The sequence below is a fragment of the Hypanus sabinus genome, chromosome 3, assembly GCF_030144855.1.
Source record: "Hypanus sabinus isolate sHypSab1 chromosome 3, sHypSab1.hap1, whole genome shotgun sequence".
Taxonomy (NCBI): Eukaryota; Metazoa; Chordata; class Chondrichthyes; order Myliobatiformes; family Dasyatidae; genus Hypanus; species Hypanus sabinus.
In genome coordinates, this window is record NC_082708.1 from 75,490,587 (window position 1) to 75,511,098 (window position 20,512).

Here is a 20,512-nt window from a genome sequence, read left to right on the forward strand (position 1 = left end):
CCGCAGATGATATCCATATCCATGAACAAAAAGAATTTCCGAGTTCAGCTACAGAATACATTTTAATATATATATATATTTAAAAACACACCCAGAAGCAGACTGACAATGTCTGTATTTACCCCCTCTGGATCGGACTAGGCGGTGTCCACTCCTTTACAGAAAAACTGCTTGTACTTTGACGTCAACCAATTCTATCTTTGGTCACCGACATAATAGGAGGAGATTTAACCACGTGTGCGACTTACATTAAACCAGAAAAGGCCATGTGACATTTGTATCTTATTATTGAATCTATTATATGTATACTCACTTTCCTATAAAGAATATGCGTTTGAAATGCACGTAAAAGGGCGTCAAATAGAAATCCAGTAAGTTGTATTTTCTAACGAGATGCTTATATTTTATCTAAAAGACCGATATTTAGGCAATTGCCTAAACAAATAGCAGATTGCCAACAAAGCAGGTTGCTGTGCAGCTGCAATTTACGATGGAGTAAGGACAGTTACGAATGTGAAATTAAAGCGCTCTACGTGGTTGCATTTCAAAACAAAACGCAGGCGGCTTACGAGAAATGATTGACACAACTGGCATCCAATGAACTGGCAGCAACGTTTGAACTAGGTAGCCAATCATAGAAGACGTATGTCTATCTGAAATTGGAAACGGAACGTCTTTTGCTTTAAGATTACTTCGAGAAATTGGGGCTTTTTGCCTGATAATCACTGGAACAAAATTAGTGTTGTTTTTCGTAGAAAGTCATTATCACATCTTTGTGTGTTGATTTGATACAATTTTCTTCTTTTCTACTTCTCGTTAAGTATTCCAATATGTGGATACAAGGAAAATGTACTTTACTGTAAGAACAAATGCTTGCAAACAGAATATTTGTGAGCAAAACAGTTTAGTGAAGCAGCATCCTGGGAAGAGATTTAAAGGGGAACAAGGAGAATTCTGGTGCAAATTGTTTTGATCTGACCAGACTTGTGCCTAACCGATCTTATAGAGCTTTTTTTAGGAGGTTACCAGGAAACATGATGAAGGAAAGGCAGTGGTGAATGTTGATGAGTCCTGAAGAAAGGTCTTGGGCCAAAACTGTTTACTCTTTTCCATAGATGCTGCCTGGCCTGCTAAGTTCCTCCAGATTTTCTGCACGTTGCAGTGAATGCTGTCTAGATGGACTTCTGCAAGCCCTTTGACACAGTCCCAAATGGGAGGCTGGTGAAGAGGGTTCAGTCTCTTAGTATTCAGAGTGAGGTAGTAAATTGGATTCAACATTGGCTTGGCAGGAGAAGCCAGGGAGCAGCAGCAGATGGCTAGGCACTCTGACAGGAAGACCATGACAAATGATGTGCCACAGGGATCAGCACTGGATCCATTGATGTTTGTTACCAATATCAACAAACCAGATGATAATGTGGTAAACTAGATCAGCAAATTTGTGGTTGAAAACAAGATCCGGGTATAGCTGATAGCGAGGAGGGCTAGCAATGCTTGCAGCAGGATCTATACCAGCTGGAAAAATGGGCTGTAAAATGGAAGATTGAATTGAATGCAGACAAGTCTGAGGTATTGCACTTTGGAAAGACAAATCAGGTGTGTTGTGTCCAGCTCTGGTCACCTACCTACAGGAAAGATATCAATAAGATTGAAGTACAGAGAAAATTTACAAGAATATTGCTGGGACCTGAAGTTGAGTAAGTTAGGATTTTATTCTCTGGAGCATATGGTAATAAGGGGAGATTTGATTAAGGAATACAAATTATGAAAGGTATAAATAAGACCATAAGACTTTGAAGCAGAATTAGACCATTCAACTCATTCTGTCCTGTCACACTCACCTCAATAATAAGCAAATGCTTTGAGAGGCTGATCAAGGATTACATCTGCAGCAGGCTACTACCAACATTGTACCCCATACAATTCACCTATCGACACAACTGATCGACAGATGATGCAATAGCCACAGCTCTACACACTGTCTTTACACATCTGTAGAAGAAGGATGCTTGTGTGAGAATACTGTTCTTGGACTACAGCTCAGCATTCAACACCATAATTCTCTCCAGGCTTGACAAGAAGCTCAGAGACCTCAGCCTTCACCTTGCCTCATGCAGCTGGATCCTGGACTTCTGTTCTGTCTATACAGGTATCCGTCCCCCTCTTTTCCTTCACTACATCGACAACTGCATTGGTGCTGCCTCCTGCACCCATGCTGAGCTCATTGACTTCATTAACTTTGCCCCCAACTTTCACCCTACCCTCATATTTACCTGATCCATTTCCGACACCTCCCTCTCCCTCATCTCTGGAGACGGCTTATCTACTGATATCTACTATAAGCCTACAGACTCTCACAGCTACCTGGACTATTCCTCTTCCCACCCTGTCTTTTGCAAAAATGCTATCCCCTTCTCACAATTCCTCCGTCTCATCCATATCTGCTCTCAGGATGAGGCTTTTCATTCCAGGACAAAGGAGATGTCTTCCTTTTTTAAACAAAGGGGCTTCCCTTCTACCATCAACTCTGTTCTCAAACGCATCTCTCCCATTTCCCGCACATCTGCCCTCACCCCATCCGCCCACCACCCCACTCAGGATGGGGTTCCCCTTGTCCTTACCTACCACCCCACCAACCTCCAGGTCCAACGTATAATTCTCCATAACTTCTGCCTCCTCCAACGGGATCCCACTACCAAACACATCTTTCCCTCCCCCCCCTTTCTGCTTTCTGCAGTGATCACTCCCTACGCGACTCCCTTGTCCACTCGTCCCCCCCCATCCCTTCCCACCGATCTCCCTCCTGGCACTTATCCTTGTAAGCAAACAAGTGCTACACCTGCCCTCACACTTCCTCCCTCACCACCATTCAAGGCCCCATACAGTCCTTCCAGGTGAGGCGACACTTCACCTGTGAGTCGGCTGGTGTGGTATACTGCGTCCGATGCTCCCGGTGTGGCGTTTTATATATTGGTGAGACCCGACGCAGACTGGGAGACTATTTCGCTGAACACCTACGTTCGGTCCGCCAGAAAAAGCAGGATCTCCCAGTGGTCACACATTTTAATTCCACGTCCCATTCCCATTCTGATATGTCTATCCATGGTCTCCTCTACTGTCAAAATGAATCCGAACTCAGGTTGGAGGAACAACACCTTATATACCGGCTGGGTAGCCTCCAACCTGATGGCATGAACATTGACTTCTCTAACTTCCCTTAATGCCCCTCCTCCCCTTCTTACCCCATCCCTGACATATTTAGTTGTTTGCTTGTTCTCCATCTCTCTCTGGTGCTTTCCCCCCTCCCCCTTTCTTTCTCCTGAGGCCTCCCATCCCATGATCCTTTCCCTTCTCCAGCTCTGTATCACTTTTGCCAATCACCTTTCCAGCTCTTAACTTCATCCCACCCCCTCCAGTCTTCTCCCATCATTTCGCATTTCCCCCTCCCCCCACAACTTTCAAATCTCTTACTATCTTTCCTTTCGGTTAGTCCTGATGAAGGGTCTCGGCCTGAAACGTCGACAGCGCTTCTCCCTATAGATGCTGCCTGGCCTGCTGCGTTCCACCAGCATTTTCTGTGTGTTGTTCCTGGACTTCCTGTCAGATTGCCGGCAGGTGGTAAAGGTGGGCTCCCTCCCCTCTGACGCTCAACACAGTAGCCCACTAGAGCTCTGTCCTAAGCCCTCTCTTTTTCTTTCTGTATACCCATGACTGTGTTGCCACCCATAGCTCCAATCTGCTAATGAAATTTGCTGGTGATACTACGTTAATTGGCCTAATCTCAATAATAATGAGGCAGCCTGCAGAGAAGAAGTCTTCACCCTGACACAGTGGTGTCAAGAAAACAACCTCTCCCTAAACTTCGCAAAAACAAAGGATATGGTTTTTAATTACAGGAGGAATGGAGACAGACTCACCTCTATTGACATCAGTGGATCTGGGGTTGCGAAGGTGAACAGCGACACCTTCAAGTTCCTCGACATATATCAAGTGATCTATTCATACTGGCTGTGTGGTGAAAAAAGCACAACAGCACCTATTTCACCTCAGACGGTTGACCAAGTTTGTCATGAGTCCCCAACTTCTAAGGACTTTCTACAGGGGCATAATTGAGAGCATTCTGACTGGCTGTATCATTGCCTGGTATGGGAACTCTACTTCCCTTAAAATCACAGGACTCTGCAGAGAGTGCTGCGGACAGGCCAATACATCTGTATATGAGAACTTCCCATTATTTAGGACATTTACAAGGACAGGTGTGTAAAAAATGCCTGATGGATCATTGGGAATCTGACTCACCCCAACCACAAACTATTCCAGCTGCTACCATCTGGGAAATGGTACCGCAGCATAAAAGCCAGGACCAACAGGCTCTGGGACAGCTTCTTCCACCAGGCCATCAGACTGATTAATTCACACTGATACAATTGTATTTCTAAGCTATATTGGCTGTTCTATCATTTATCTTACTGTACATATTATTTATTACAAATTACTATAATTTACACATTGCTCATTTAGACAGAGTGTAACTTAAAGATTTTTACTCCTCATGTATATGAATGATATAAGAAATAAATTCAATTCAATTCGAGTCTGCTCTGCAATTTCTTCATGGCTAGTTTATTATCCCTATTCACCCCATTCTCCTGCCTTTGATACCCTTACTAATCAAGAACCTGTCAATCTCTGCTTTAAATATGCCCAGTGTCTTGGCCTCCATGGCATCAGTGTCAATGAATTCCACAGATTTACTACCATCTAGCTAAAAAAAAATCCTCTGCATTTCTGGTCTAAAGGGATATCCTTGAATTCTGAGGCTGTGCCTCTAGTACTCCAATATGGGAGAATTCCTCTCCATGTCCACTCTATTCAGTCCTTTCAATATTCAATAGGTTTCAATGAGATCATTCTTCAACTTATAGTGAGTACAGGTGCAGGGCCATTAAGTGTTCCTCGTACGTTAAACCTTTCAATTCCAGGATCATTCTGGAGAACAGCTCAGGAGACTCTCGAATGCCACCGCATCCTTTCTTAGATAACGGACTCAAAACTGCTCACAATACTCCAAGCACAGTCTGATCAACGCTTTCTAAAGCTTTGGCATTACATCTTTGCTTTATATTCCAGTCCTCTTGAAATGAATACTAACATTTGCCTTTCTTATCACTGACTCAATTCTCAAGTGCACCTTTAGGGAATCCTGCTCAAGGACTCCCAAAACCCTTTAAACAATGATTTCTCAATTTGCTCCCTGTTTAGAAAATAATCTACACCTTTATTCGTACTACCAAAATGCTTGCCCATACATTTCCCTACATTGTATTTCATCGACCACTTCTTTGCCCATTCTCCTAATCTAACTATATCCTTCTGCAGACTCCCTGTTTCCTCAGCACTACCGGCCACTCCACATATCTTTGTATCATCTGTAAACTTGGCTACAAAGCCATCAAATGCATCTTCCAAATTGTTACCATATAATGTAAAAAGAAGCGGTCCCAACCCTAACCCCTCTGGAATACCACTAGTCATCAGCAGCCATCAAGGAAAGGTCACTTTTATTCCCATTCTGTGTCTCCTGTCATTCAGCCAATCTTGAAAAGTCAAAGTTCAGAATAAATCCATTATCAAAGTACATATATGTAACCATATGCTACCTGAGATTCAGTTTCTTGCAGGAATTCACAGTAGGACAAAAATATACAATAGGATCAATGTAAAACTGTATATAAACGAAGACTGACAAGCAACCAATGTGGGTAAGAAGATAAATAGTGGAAATACCACAAAAGTAACTAATAATATTAAATAAATGATACTGAGAGCATGACTTATAGAGTCCTTGAAAGTGAGTCTATATCTTGTGATGCTGAGCTGAGTGAAGTTATCCACACTGCTTCAGGAGCCTGATCACTGAAAGGTAGTAACTGTTCCTGAACCTGACAGTTTGGGACTTAGTGTTCATGTACCTACCTCCTTCCTGATGGCAGCAGCGAGAAGAGAGTGTGGCTTAGATGGCGGGGATCCTTGATGATGGACGCTGCTTTCTTGGGCCAGAAAGATGTGCTCAATGGTGGGGAGGACTTTTCCTGTGATGGACTGGACTGGACTGTATCCACCACTTTTTGCAGACTTTTCCTTTCCTGAGCATTGGTGCTTCCATACCAGGCCATGACGCAACCAGTCAGGGCACTCTCCACTGTGCATTTATAGAAGTTTCTCATAAGTTTTAGATGACATGCTAAATCTGCACAAATTTCTAAGAAAGTAGAAATACTGTTGTGCCTTCTTTGAAATGGCATTTATATGCTGGCCCCAGGAAAGCGTCAAATACAATAATGTCAAGAAATTTTAAATTACTATATCTCTCCACCTCCTATCCCCCAATGAGGAATAACTGATGGACCCGTAGTCAATCATCAGCTCTCTGATTTGGCAGACGTTGAGTGAGTGGTTGTTGTGGCACCATTCAACAAGATTTTTAATCCCTTTCCTCTATGTCAATTGATCTCCACTTTTGATTCAGCCAACAATAATGGTGTCATCAGCATTTCAGTGGAGTTGTACTTATCCTTACAGTCTTAAGTATAAAGGGAGTAGATCAGAGAGCTGAACACACAGCCTTATGGTGCACTTATGCTGATGGTGATTGAGGAGGAGACACTGTTGCCAATCCACTCTTACTGGGGTCTGCAAGTCAGGAAATTGAGGATCCAGTTGCACAAGGAGGTATTGAAGCCTAGCTCTTAGAGCCTATTGATTAGTTTTGAGGGGGTAATAGTGTTGATTACTGAGCTTTCGTCAATGTAATGTTGATTACTCAGCTTTCACCACTAGTAAATGCAGATGTTCAGAGCTGAGTGAAGAGTCAATGCAGTGGCATCAGCTGTTGACCTGTTATGATGGTAGGCAAATTAGAATGGATCCAAGTCACTCCTCAGCCATCCATGCTAGTATCTTCCCTGTAATAACATGGACTCTTAACCTTTGTGGCACCTTGTCAAAAGCCTTCTGAGAATCCAAGTAAACAACATCCACTGGCTGTCTATCGTGCCTCTTATGTCCTCAAAGAATTCCTGCAGATTTGTCTGGCAAGATTTCCCCTTGTTGAGACCATACTGACTTCAGCCTATTTTATTATATGCTTCCAAGTACCCCGAAAACTCATCCTTAATAATGGACTCCATCTCTTACCAACCACTGAAGTCAGGCTATAATTTCCTGTCTTTTATCTCCCTCCCTTCTTAAAAAGTGGTTGATATTTGCAATTTTCCAGTCCTCTGGAATCATTTCAGAATTTAGTATGAATGAAAGATCACTACTAATGTCTCCACAATCCCTTCAGCTACCTCTTTCAGAACTCTGGAGTGTAATCCATCTGGTCCTGGTGACTTATCTACTTTCAGTTTCCCAGGTACTTTCTCCTTAGTAACAGTAACTCCATACACTTCTGCCCCCTGACACGCTCTAATTTCCGGCATACAGCTGGTGACCTTTCAGTGAAAAACTGGCACAAAATACTTAGAGTTCATATGCCACTCTTTTGTCACCCATTAAACCTCCCCAGTATCATTTTCCAGCAGTACAATATCTCAGCCTTTTGGCAAAGACCACTCGCAGTATATTGTAATGATATCCATCCTCACGTCTCTCTTATTCTTTATGTATCTGAAAAATGAATTTGGTATCCTCTTTTATATGATTGGATAGTTTATATTCATAGTTCATCTTTTCTCTCCTTACTACTTCTTTTGTTGCACTTTGTTGGTTTTTAAAAGTTTCCCAATCCTCTAGTTTTCCACCAACTTTTGCTATATTATATGCCCTCACTTTTGCTTTTATGTTGTTTTGACTTGTCAACCATGTTTGCCTTACCCTCTCTTCAGAATTCTTCCTCTTCTTTGAGACCAGATAGTCAAGCCATTCCCTTCCCAATCAGCTTTGTCCAGCTCTTTCCTTATGCCCTTGTAGTTCCCTTTAGTCTGCTGGAAAACTGACACATCTCATTTTAGCTTGTCCCTCTCAGATTGCAGGGTGAATTCTATCATGTTATGATCATTGCCTCCTAAGGGTTCTTTTACCCTAAACTCCCTGCCTAGGATTAATGCAAGTAGACTATTTCCACTGAGGTTGTGTGAGATTGGAGGTCATGGGATGAAAGGTGAAACATTTAAGGGGAACCTGAGGGGAATCTTCTTCCTCAGAAGGTGGTGTAAATCTGCAACGAGTGGTGGGTACTGGTTCAACTTCAAAAGTTAAGAGAGGTTTGGATAAGTACATGGATGGGAGCGAAATGGAGGGCTGTGGTCCACGTGTGGATCAATGGGACTAGACCAAATAACAGATTAGCACAGACCAGATGGGCTGAATTGTGTGTTTATGGGCCGTAGTGCTCTGCAATTCTATTACAATAGTTAACACTCCCCTGTTTGCACTGCTTCTGTTTTCTAAGGCAGCCCACTGTGGTCGAGAATGTGTTACTTCCATTGCAGAGACTCCTCAGCTTACAAAAGAGGAAAACATTTCATTATGTGAAAGTTCAAAACACATTGTCCAATACCTTTACAGTAGAACATCTGGCTGTATTCCTTACCTTGGGAATTTTGGTTAATTCAACCTAACACATGAAAATATTTCAACACAAGAAGCAGAAATAATAACTGTTTTATTAAAATTTAACATGATAATAAAACATATATTCTTTTACAAAACTTGCAGAAAATGCAATCACATAGAAAGAGCAAGCCAGGCAGACAAAAGTAAATGACTCCACAGTGAAGAGAAAAATATAAGAAGTCAAGTTGACATTTCAAAAAGATCACTAACCTGCATGCTGAGGATGAAAAACCTAATAATGATGAGAATGACATAAGACAGGGTAGCCTAGAGATTTACTATATGAAAACTAAAAGGAGAAAAGCAATATGGCTTTCATCAGAAGTGAATGCCAAATGTTTCAGTTATTACACAAGATGAGTTTGAACGGCATTTCAAAGATACTGAACTGAAGCCTGTAGATATCCAACTAAGAACTTACTGGAGAAAAGATAACTCCTGTGGGAATGACATTCGTAACAGTGAAATACAACAACCAACAAACCACATTGCATGTGGTAAAAATAGGCCAGCATTGTGAGGCCGTGATTGTCTGAGACAATTACAACTTGATTGGAGGTCAATCCACGATTTCTATGCCACATCCTATGTAATAAGAGTCAGTTGAAAGCGAATTAAGGAAGGTACTGGTTGATACTGTAGCATTGTTCAAGGATGGCATTGGAAAACGAACACATCAAGGGTAAAATAGTGTTAAATGACAATGTCACACCCAAGTTTTACAAAGATTCTGTGATAAAGTAGCCAGTGAACTACATCACGTGGAGGCTGAAAGAATTCTTTCCAAGGTTTTGTGGATCACATGGGTAATCACAGTGGTCCCAGTAGCCAAGAAGAATGGATTTGTCGGGATCAGGGGCAATTTTAAGGTCACAATCAACACAATACTGAAAGTAGATCACTGCCATCTGCCCAGGACAGCGGATATCTTTGCAAACCTTTCTGGAAGGCAACACTTCAGCAAAGTGAGCAACTGAGGCCTACCTACAGGTGGAGAGTCCAAAGTGTTTCTCACCATAAACACCTACAAAGGGCTTTATCACTATAATAAGCTTATTTTTTGGAGTGGCATCTGTACCTGGACTCTGGCAGAAAGCAATGGACCAGGTGCTGCAAGGCCACCGGGCACTCAGTGTTACCTGGATGACATCATTGTTACTGGTGAGGATGATAAGGAACATCTCCAAAATCTCAAGTCAGTGTTAAAAAGATTAGAAGATTACGGACTCAGAGCACGACACAAGTGTGAATTATTTAAACCAAACATCACTACTGTGGCCACACCATCAACACACAGAGAATACACGGGTATGCTGAGAAAATTCAAGCAGAATCAAGACCAAAGGATCTGTTACTATTGTGGTCCTTTTTAGGATATATTAATCACTGTAACAAGTTCCTGCTAAACTTATGTTCCAACCGTTTATTACAAATCTAGAAGAAATGGTAATGGACAAAGCAGTGTGAGGTGGTTTTCCAAAAGGCAAAAGAAATGGTGACATCAGACACTGTACTCACACATTCTGACCAACATTGTTCAGTGAAGCTTGCCTGTGACACCTCACCTTATGAGATAGATGCAGTCATATTACATGTGTGATGGAAGTGAACAACCAATAGCCTTTGCGTTCCCTTACTACTACAGAGAAAAAATATGCACAAATTGATAGAGAGACTTTGAGTCCAGTTTGGGGTGTAAAACATTTCAACCAGTTTATCCTTGTTTCTGATCAACCACTAGTGTCCATTAGTGTCCACTAATCAACCACTAGTGTCCACTTTCAATCCACAGAAGGGTGTTCCACTGACTGCAGCAGCACCATCAGAGAGATGGGTTCTGTTTCCTGGAGGACACAATTACAAGATCAATTTCAAAAAGACAATTATTCATGGAGATGCTGATGGATTGTCCCATTTAGCTTGGGAAAAGTAAACACCAGAACAATTTACAAAAGAGGACACTCTTCTTGACATATTCTCCCAAATGTAAATTGAAATTCTCCCTATTATCACAAAGGGAAATCAGAAAAGACCCCACACTGTCTCAGGTATACATGGCCATCTAAAATGGCTGGAATGTGCAGCAGAAATTCCAGTTCCTCCACTTGTACCGGTGCCAGGATGTACTTGCCCTTGATAGAGGTTGCCTTATGTGGATACTGAGAGTTGTTGTACCATCCAAGCTGAGAACTAACGTGTTGGAGGAGCTGCATGCCAGTCATCCAGGCATGGTCAAAATGAAAGTGTTGGCTCAAACTTTGTCTGGCAACCAACAACCAACTTGTCCACAACCAACAACTCACCAGACATGCCGTTCCCAGGTTGTCCCTTGCATTCACATTTGGATCTCCTCAAAATCAACCTCAGAAGGATTATGCAGGTCAAAGAGCTGAGACAAATTGAGGGCTCCTCAAACAAGGAGGTTTCATGTGTCTCTCCTGGACAAGTAGTCATGGTGAGAGACTACTGAGCTGATCAAATTGGGTACTTGGAAGGATTAAGGAGAAATAAGACCACTCTCCTACACAGTGGAGATCATGTCTGATATCTGGAAACTATACATTGATCATTTGAGGAGAGCAGAGTCAATTGTTACAGAAGAAACTTGTCTGGAGCTGTCAGAACCACTCCTTGCAGTTTCCAAGTCAACTCTTCCAAACAAAACAGAGCAGGCTGAAGAACCTGCGATTATTTCACAGCAACACAATTCACCTGCCAAGCAGACTGACCCCTCTTGTCAGGAAAGTTGTTATCCCACTAGAGTAAGAAATCCTCCACAGCAATTAAATTTTTTGGCCTGAATGGGATAATTTAAAATTTATTATGCTGTGGAAGTCTATAAAACAGTTGTCAAAGAGACTTTGGAACTCTTCCTCAAAGTTAGTTGAAACATTGTTGTCTTTTAGACGGAAATGTACTGTGAGTAGACAGGAATGCAGCATTGAAGTAGTGCTCAGAGTAATCATGATCTTACTGAAAGGTGACGCAGGTTCAAGGGACCAAGTGGTATATTCATGCTTCTAGTGCACATTTCCACACATAAAGGTGGCAGCAGGGAAGATACGAGATGGTTAGCACTGGTCTTAGTGCAGGCTATGACTCTAAGCTTGATGGAATTTGTGACATCGATGGTGATGGATCTTCCTGTGACTGTTTCTGAATGGCTGAATGAGGCTGAAAGGAGGAGTAAATGGAACTCTAGAAACTCTTTTCATTCATTAAGCTCCTTACAGTGAAGCACAAATCATCTAGCAAGTAGCAACATTTAACGTTCTGCTCCATATTTTGTTTCTAAAAATGGCTATTTGATTAGCTAATGATTTGTTTGGTGTTGGTTGTGATGCTATGAATTTGTCCTCTTGCAGTGTCTGTTGTTCAAACATAAATGTATCCTCACTTGTAAACTCTTCACCATGAGGTTCCAATGATGCTTCCTTATTATCCCAGTTTAGTTATTCAAACCATGTTGAACAATTTCTTCAGGGAGATATATTGTACATATTGCTTGGGCTACATCACCCCAAGATCAGATGCAGATTAATTTATCACGTGTACATGGAAACATTCAGTGAAAGATGTTTTTGAGTTAACAACCAACACACTTATGGATGTACTGATGGCAGCCCAACAGTGTCGCCACACATTCCCACACTAAGGAGTTCAGCAGAACAACACACAGCACAACAAAACAGAACACAGCAAGCAACAAAACAACAACAGCAAAGCAAGCCTTTATTTTAACTCTCTTCTCTATCCCCCAAACCATCCTTACAAACTTACAATATTTATCTTAGTTTAAAGAAGTGTTAAGCAATTCACATCTCGATGGAAACTACAAGTCAGCATCACCTTGATCAGTACATCAAGAGGTCCTAATGTAGTCCATGGCTATCTTGATATTGTACTTCTTCCAATTTTCCTGAATGGTGTGTTTGACAGTGCCATCTGACTTTTAAATAATATGCCTCATTAAGAGGGTGCAGGTAACAAATCTTGTAAGACCTTGTTCTGTGAGTTCCTTAGTCAACTTTAATGGTGAGTTAGAGTCTGTTGTCAAAGTCATCACATTTTATGTTGGTGAGAAATACAATGTGATGTAATTCTAGAAGAATGGCACCATCCCAACTTGTTTCAATTGCCACATCCTTGCAAGATTTGTTTTTGGATATTCAGATGCTAAGTAGTAAACTAAGAGACACATAAACTTATTCACCCAATATATTACCTTCATGGAGATAAGTAAGATGATCTTTGGCTACATTAATGACTGGAACAGTTTTCTCATTCCCTGAGATAAACTCAAGGGTATTTGTTGTGTTTTTAATATTTCAATAATATTGAATATTGAATAATATTGTAAATATGTTGTTGATTAACTATTCTTTATTTGTTTAAATAATTACTGTTTATATGTAAAAATAAATGAATTGCATATATCATGACTCTACCATGAGATACGTACATACACCTCACTGTGCACACCACTAGAATCCCTGACCCTCCATGAACAGTCAATGAAGAGAAAAGATATAACCAAGAAAGGCGTCTACACTGGCCAGGCGTCCTTCGTGGTTCTGACCTTCACCTGTCCGTGGGCTCCTCCTTATCCGCAATGGTTGGTCTCTGATTGCTGGAAAATTATCGCCCCTATGTATTTGGAGCTCCTGACTCTTACAGCGTTCCTCATTGGTTGAATTGTTGGATTGCCATCCCATTGGCTCAAGGTCCCCTTCTTACTAGTTCTATTCCAGGGCTACAATCATGGTTCTGCCCAGCCTTACGTGTTTGTGTCTTCCAACTCTTTCTGGTCCAAACTAGTTAAAAGAGGCGACCCAGAAAAGAGTCTAACAAGATTACAGGTTGCTTCTTTGGTGGGTCTGGCATCTTACATAAAAAGCAGCTACTCACCTGAGAATGGTCTCAGGGTTAGCAGAGGGGGAACAAAGACAATTGGTTTGTCTGCTTCCCCTGACATTGATTCATCATATCCATTTCTGGACAAGTGTTTCACTTCACCTCCATTACTGATTCCTTTGAAGAGAAGCTACTTTTTCTAATGAGTTGCTGCAGCTCCCTTGGTAATGTTTCTGTTTCTGTGGTATCTGGACATGATGTCTCTCCTGTGAGATGAATTAAGCATAACTGCATGTTTCTGTAATGAAAATATTTCAAAATTAATTTCTTCTTTTTCTTTCCTCATTCCGTGGCAAGGCAAAGAAGGCACGATTACATATGTTAAACACCATCAGAACTATTTTATCTGGATTATGTAAAGACTACTCTTTAACAACTTCACTAAAATACAGAAGGAAAGAATACTTATCAATCAATCAATCAATCAGTGAATTGATCTAATAAAATGCCAGAGGGAACCCCAGGTGTCCAATGGTCTCTTTTAGTTTCTTTTTTCACTCCTTCTCTGTCTTATGTCAGTTTTATGTTAGCTTTTATTGTGACTCCATCCCAAAGCAAAATTCCAATTTGCGCAAAGTAGCCCCTTCTTATACCCTTCCAAACTCCTACCTTAGTGATTTTACATGCAGCAAAGTATTATACCTTCTTAGCTCTCGGGACCTTTCGCCTCGGTACATAACTTAAAGACAGAAACAGGAGGTTTTGTAGAAAGGCATGCTTTTCACCATGTATATTAGTACTCCATTACATTCTCAAAACATTCCTACATTGACAACATTTTGTTTTATAACCACCATTTTGTGTTATACACTTTTGTACATTCGAAGCATAAATGAAATATAGCTTCCGGAAAATTCAATTCTCTCCTGACACTCCACTCCTTGAATCTTCATTAATACATTATAATAAAAGGAAAAGAATAAAACACTACATTAAACAGCAGGATTATCACAGTGAAGGTTCCATATGGGTAATAAATAATAAAGTACAGGAGAAGCCTCACAGTGCAACCACCTAAACTCCTGCTTAAAGCAGCAAGTTAGAGTAAACCACACTACAAACCTAACCAATATTGGGATTATAGCAAGATGCAAAAGGATCCCAATGCAGGGGTTGTTGCATTGGAAGGTGTCTCCTCTTTTCATGTCAGAGCGACGTCCTCATGTACAGCCAAGCAGTACTCTCTACCCAAAGGAGGGTCCATATCATAGACAGAATTAGTCCAATGCTTACATTCTGCCAAAATGAAAATGAACATATGTTGTCAGTCTTTCAGAACTTTCATGATTTCTCTAATTTCATCAATTTCTTCCTGTTTAAACACACTAAATTATCTTTCATTTGTACTGATTCCCAAAAAGTGTTATTATCTCCGCTTGTCAGAATCTCCCTCTTGCAAACTGGAAAACTTAGTAAGCACATTCATACCTTCCCACACACTACAGGAACTATTTCCACAGTTCTGCTTCCTCCTCAGGTGCTAGGGTATGCTTCATTATTCTAGCTACAGGTGATCCTAGGGGTAAGAGTCTGTTATTCGGATTATACTATGCTTGAGGTAGTACAGCAAGTGTAGGGTGTGGGTTAGTGTTAACAGACGGATTTGTTGCTTCAAAGCTCCATTCATCCTCTCAATCAGCCCCACAGTCTGACACTCTAATAGGGTATAAAATATGCCCAATCAGTACCTTTGCTGGAGGCTCAGTCACTCACAGCTTGTCCTGCAAAATGAGACACGTAATCCGATTGTATTCACCATAACAACTGGTTAACTCCTGCAGCCCTTTCAGAGTATAGTCATGATCAGATTTATAAAGGAATTTGCCATTAAAAGACCTGAACATGTGTCAGCTTTCGTGAGAAAGTAAGTTGTCACTGCTGTGCAAGGGTGTGGTAAATCATGTATATCTGTCTGGAAATGCCCCTCTACTGACTGCTCCTGTGGCTCCCCCCACAGTCCAGGGCAGACATCCAGCATGGACGTGGTCCATTTTACTGCTATTAAAAGCCTTTCAGTATTTACTCTACTTCCAGTCTTTTGGAGTTATTGATAGTGCATCAATTTTATTCGCAGTAATTTTAAGGCATGGAGCACGTTCTGAGGCCCGACAAATTGGACATTGACCCGCCAACACCTGAGACCGCAATGCTTTCAAACTCTGGCTAGCCTGCTTCGAATCATACCTGGCGGAGATTGAAGTGACCGAGTCCGCTGCGAAGCGCAGAGTTCTCCTCTCCAGGGTCAGTCCACGGGTCTACTCGATAATTAGAGACCAGCCAAGTTATGATGGCACAATGAGCGCCCTCAGAAGACAATACCCGCGACCGGTAAATACCATCTATGCACGACATCGCTTAGCGACGCAGCCGCAGCGGCCTGGTCCGGGCCCTACAGACACTCGTGCGGGCCTGCGATTGCCAGGGGCTAACGGGTGAACAGCAGCTTGCAGAGCTCCTAGTAAGAGACGCCATTGTCACGGGGATCAGGTCAGTGTACATGCGCCAGCAGCTGCTGGAACACACCGATCTTACCTTACATTCGGCGATTGAGCTAGCCGACACGCTGGAGGCCACTCTGCACAACTCTGACACTCTCCAGGCACGCAATCTCCCAACGGCCCCAGTGGACGCAGCAGACCCCGCAACCCACTGGCGAATCGATCACGGATGCGAATGTTACTTCTGTGGACTCGAGAAGAACCCCCGGAAACGCTGCCCGGCCCGAGAAGCTACCTGCTCCAGCTGCGGGAAGAAGGGCCACTTCGCCAAGGCCTGTAAGTTCAAACCATGAAAGGGATCGAGCAGCGTCACATGCGAGGCATGGGGGTGGCCATCTTGCCTGCCCGCCGCTGCATGTGAGGCATGGGGGTGGCCATCTTGGCTACTGACCTCCTCCACACACCGACCCGCACATCCCACCCAACGCCATGCCAACAGCCTCATTACGGACACCACTTACGGCCTCTGTACCCTCAAGATCTCTCCCCCACCTCTGTTCACCAACCTGACCCCTGACTGTAAACCTGTGGCAAATAAAAGCAGGAGGTACAGCGCGATGGACAGGGCCTTCATTAAGTTGGAGGTGCAGCGGCTGCACAGGGAGGGGATCATTGAGCCAAGCACAAGTCCTTGGAGGGCCCAGATGGTCGTTGTTCAGACCGGGCAGACAACTAGGATGGTCGTGGACTATAGCCAGATCATCAATAGGTTCACGCAGCTTGACACGTACCCCCTACCCCGCATCGCGGATATGGTCAATCAGATAGCTCAGTACAAGGTGCATTCAACCATAGACCTAAAATCCACTTACCATCAGCTCCCCATCCGTCTGGAGGACTGCCCTTACACCGCCTTCGAGGTTGACGGCAGGATTTATCACTTCCTGCGCATCCCCTTTCGTGTCATGAATGGTGTATCTGTCTTCCAGAGGGAAATGGACCAGATGGTGGACCAGTGCCAACTGAAGGCCACGTTCCCATATCTGGATAACATCACCATCTGTGGTCATGACCGGCAAGATCATGACAACCACCTCCAAAAATTTTTCCAAGCTGCCAATGCTTTTAACCTTACCTATAACATGGACAAGTGTTTGTTCAGAATCACCCGACTCGCTATCCTTGGGTGTGTCATGGAGAATGCAGTCATTGGCCTTGACCCCGACCATATGCGCCCCTTGTTGGAACTTCCTCTTCCCAACACCCTCAGAGCCCTCAAAAGGTGCCTGGGCTTCTTTTCCTATTACGCCCAATGGATCCCTAACTACGCAGACAAGGCGTAGTCTTGACACCCTGATCAAGTCCACCACATCTTCCCTCTCAGCCGAGGCCCACGCGGCCTTCAGCCGCATTAAAGGGGACATGGCCAAAGCAGCAATGCATACTGTGGACGAGGCCATTCCCTTCCAAGTAGAGAGTGACGCCTCCGACTTTGCACTGGCTGCTACCCTCAATCAGGCGGACAGACTAGTGGCATTCTTCTTCCGTACCCTTCAAGGCCCTGAAATTCAGCATTCTGCAGTGGAGGAAGAAGCCCAGGCCAAGGTGGAAGCTATTAGGCACAGGAGTCACTATCTCGCTGGCACAAGGTTCACCCTGCTGACCAACCAGCGCTCAGTTGCATTCATGTTTAGCAACCGACAGCAGGGCAAAATCAAAAATGATAAAATTTTGAGGTGGAGAATCGAACTCTCCACCTACAAAGGGTCTGATGCCATACTGAGGCTGGGCTACTCCCCCTTCAGTCTTTCCGGGAGAGCTCTCTTTTTCATTGGTTGGCAAACATTACAGCAGTGACAACTTCCTTTGCCATGTCCACTGGTATTCATATAACTTGTTTCTTAGCCTGTTCAATAGTACCATGCATGCCCAGGTAGTTAGTCACAATATGTGCCCATTGTCCCATTGCACAGCATTCAGGGGTACTAATCTGGTTTACACAGAGTAGCTGGTCAACTTGATTATTAAAGGTAGTGGAGGGAGAGAAGTCTTTCTGCAGGGTGTCTACATTGGATACAATGATCTTCATTCATTGAGCTGTCTCCCAAAACTGTTTCCAGAGTGCCCATCCCCCTAGGCTTTCCCTCTATATGACAGTTCCTTTTCTGCTAGCCCGTCATACATAAAACACCATTAACCGCAGCCCAGGAGTTTGTGTATATGTGCAGCTAATCTGTTTCATGCTGCAGTAGCAAGGGGACTGCTACCAGCTTAGCTATCTGGCAGGAACCACCCTCTCCCTGTCTGAAATTAAAACTTTGTAAATGTTATTCCTGTGGCTGGGTTTAGTGTAGCAGCCTTCTACCCTGTACACCAGCTTTCCAGCGACTGCAGACCGGGCATGGCATTTGTCTGCATTGGGCAGCAGTTCCTATGTCTCCCTGCATGACAGGAGAGGGGAACACTGGGATAGGAGGTACCAGTGGGCTCTCTGACCAATACACAGGTACATGTTTGCATGTTTGTGCAGAACAACACAGAACACGAAAAGCAACAAAACAACAGTAAAACAAGCCCCATTTCTCCCTCCTACCCACACATTCACAGTCCTCCAAACCCAAGACAGGCTATCTTCTCCAGCATCCAGCAGATTTGGGTTCCGACTTGAATATTGTGCCTTTGACTACTCGAGTGGACTCACAGATCTGTGGCTCTGGCCAACGGGCCTCGACTTCTAGACTTCGATTCTCAACGTTGACCCCAGGACCTGCTGATCACTGAACGCCAGGCCTCAAACTCCAGACTCACTGATGATGAGGCCCCAAACAGGCCTCAATTTACTTCAACTCAGGTGGTCATCGAACCTTGTTCCTCCTGTCCACATGGAACTCTTACTCTGGACCAGCTGATAACAGTTTTCATCCATGCTGGTCTGCTGGTCCAGTTTCCAGCCAGACATCCCACATCTGTATTGCTGGCTTTCAAATGTGGATCCTGTCCTCTAATTCCTCCATATCCCTGTCTATAAATTCTAATCTGATACCTAACTTTATCCCCAAAACAATCCCCATGAACCCAAAAACAACACTAACAGCAATGAAAACGGAGTTAACCTCAATGGAGGTCACAGCTCAGCATCATATGGTACTCGCAACTTGTAGTGGAGTCCTCTGAGAATACCCCTGTTCCTTCATTCCAGAAAGGGAGTAGAGATAGCCCAGGAAATTATAGACCAGTGAGTCTTACTTAAGCAGTTGATAAGTTGATGGAGAAGATCCTGAAAGGCAGGATTTATGAACATTTGGAGAGGTATAATAAGATTAAGAATAGTCAGCATGGATTTGTCAAAGGCATGTCGCGCCTTATGAGCCTAATTTAATTTTTTGAGGTTATCACTAAACACATTGATGAAGGTAGAGCAGTAGATGTAGTGTATATAGATTTCAGCAAGGCATTTGATAAGGTACTTCATGCAAGGCTTATTGAAAAAGTAAGGAGATATGGGATTCAAGGGAACATTGCTTTGTGGATCCAGAATTGACTTGCCCACAGAAGACAAAGAGTGGTTGTAGATGGGTCATATTCTGCATGGAGGTCGGTGACCAGTGGTGTGCCTCAGGGATCTGTTCTGGGACCCCTACTCTTTGTGATTTTTATAAATGACCTGGATGAGGAAGTGGAGGGAAGGGTTAGTAAGTTTGCTGATGACACAAAGGTTGGGGGTGTTGTGGATAGTGTAGAGGGCTGTCAGACATTATAGCGCAGCATCAATAGGATCTAAAACTGGGCTGAGAAGTGGCAGATGGAGTTAAACCCAGATAAATGTCAATTGTTTCATTTTGGTAGGTCAAATATGATGGCAGAATATAGTATTAATGGTAAGACTCTTGGCAGTGTGGAGGATCAGAGGGATCTTGGGGTCCGAGTCCATAGGGCTCTCAAAGCAGCTGCGCAGGTTGACTCTGTAGTTAAGAAGGCATATGGTGTATTGGCCTTCATTAATCTTGGAATTGAATTTAGGAGCCAAGAGGTAATGCTGCAGCTATATAGGACCCTGGTCAGACCTCACTTGGAGTACTGTGCTCAGTTTTGAACACTTCACTACAGGAAGGATGTGGAAGCCATAGGAAGGGTGCAGAGGAGATTTACAAGAATGTTGCCTGGATTGGGGAGCATGCCTTATGAGAATAGGTTGAGTGAACTCAGCCTTTTCTTCTTGGAGCGAAGGAGGATGACAGGTGACCTGGTAGAGGTGTATAAGATGATGGGAAGCATTGATCATGTGAAGTCAGAGGCTTTTTCCCAGGGCTGAAATGATTGGCACAAGAGGACACAGGTTTAAGGCACTGGTGAGTAGGTACAGAGGAGAGTGGTGAGTGCATGGAATGGACTGCCGGCAACGGTGGTGGAGGTGGATACGATAGGGTCTTTTAAGAGACTTTTGAATAGGTACATGGAGCTTAGAAAAATAGAGGGCTATGGGGAAGTAATTTCAAAGGTAGGGACATGTTCGGCACAACTTAGTGGGCCGAAGGGCCTGT

General features: G+C 43.3%; 1 protein-coding gene across 12 annotated transcripts in view; it reads right to left on the minus strand.

Moving 5' to 3' along the window:
- The window catches only part of LOC132391456 (phospholipid scramblase 1-like), an 82,442-nt gene extending 81,934 nt beyond the window's left edge, over positions 1 to 508 (minus strand). For 3 of the 12 annotated variants that reach the window (XM_059964690.1, XM_059964681.1, XM_059964680.1), the window contains exon 1: positions 92 to 214. The gene's annotated coding sequence lies outside the window, so the exon portion shown is untranslated. Of the gene's footprint in view, position 1; positions 217 to 313 lie in introns of those variants that run through there. The other 9 variants (XM_059964684.1, XM_059964688.1, XM_059964687.1 and 6 more) reach the window with 7 other exon arrangements.
- Positions 509 to 20,512: the final 20,004 nt, after the last annotated feature.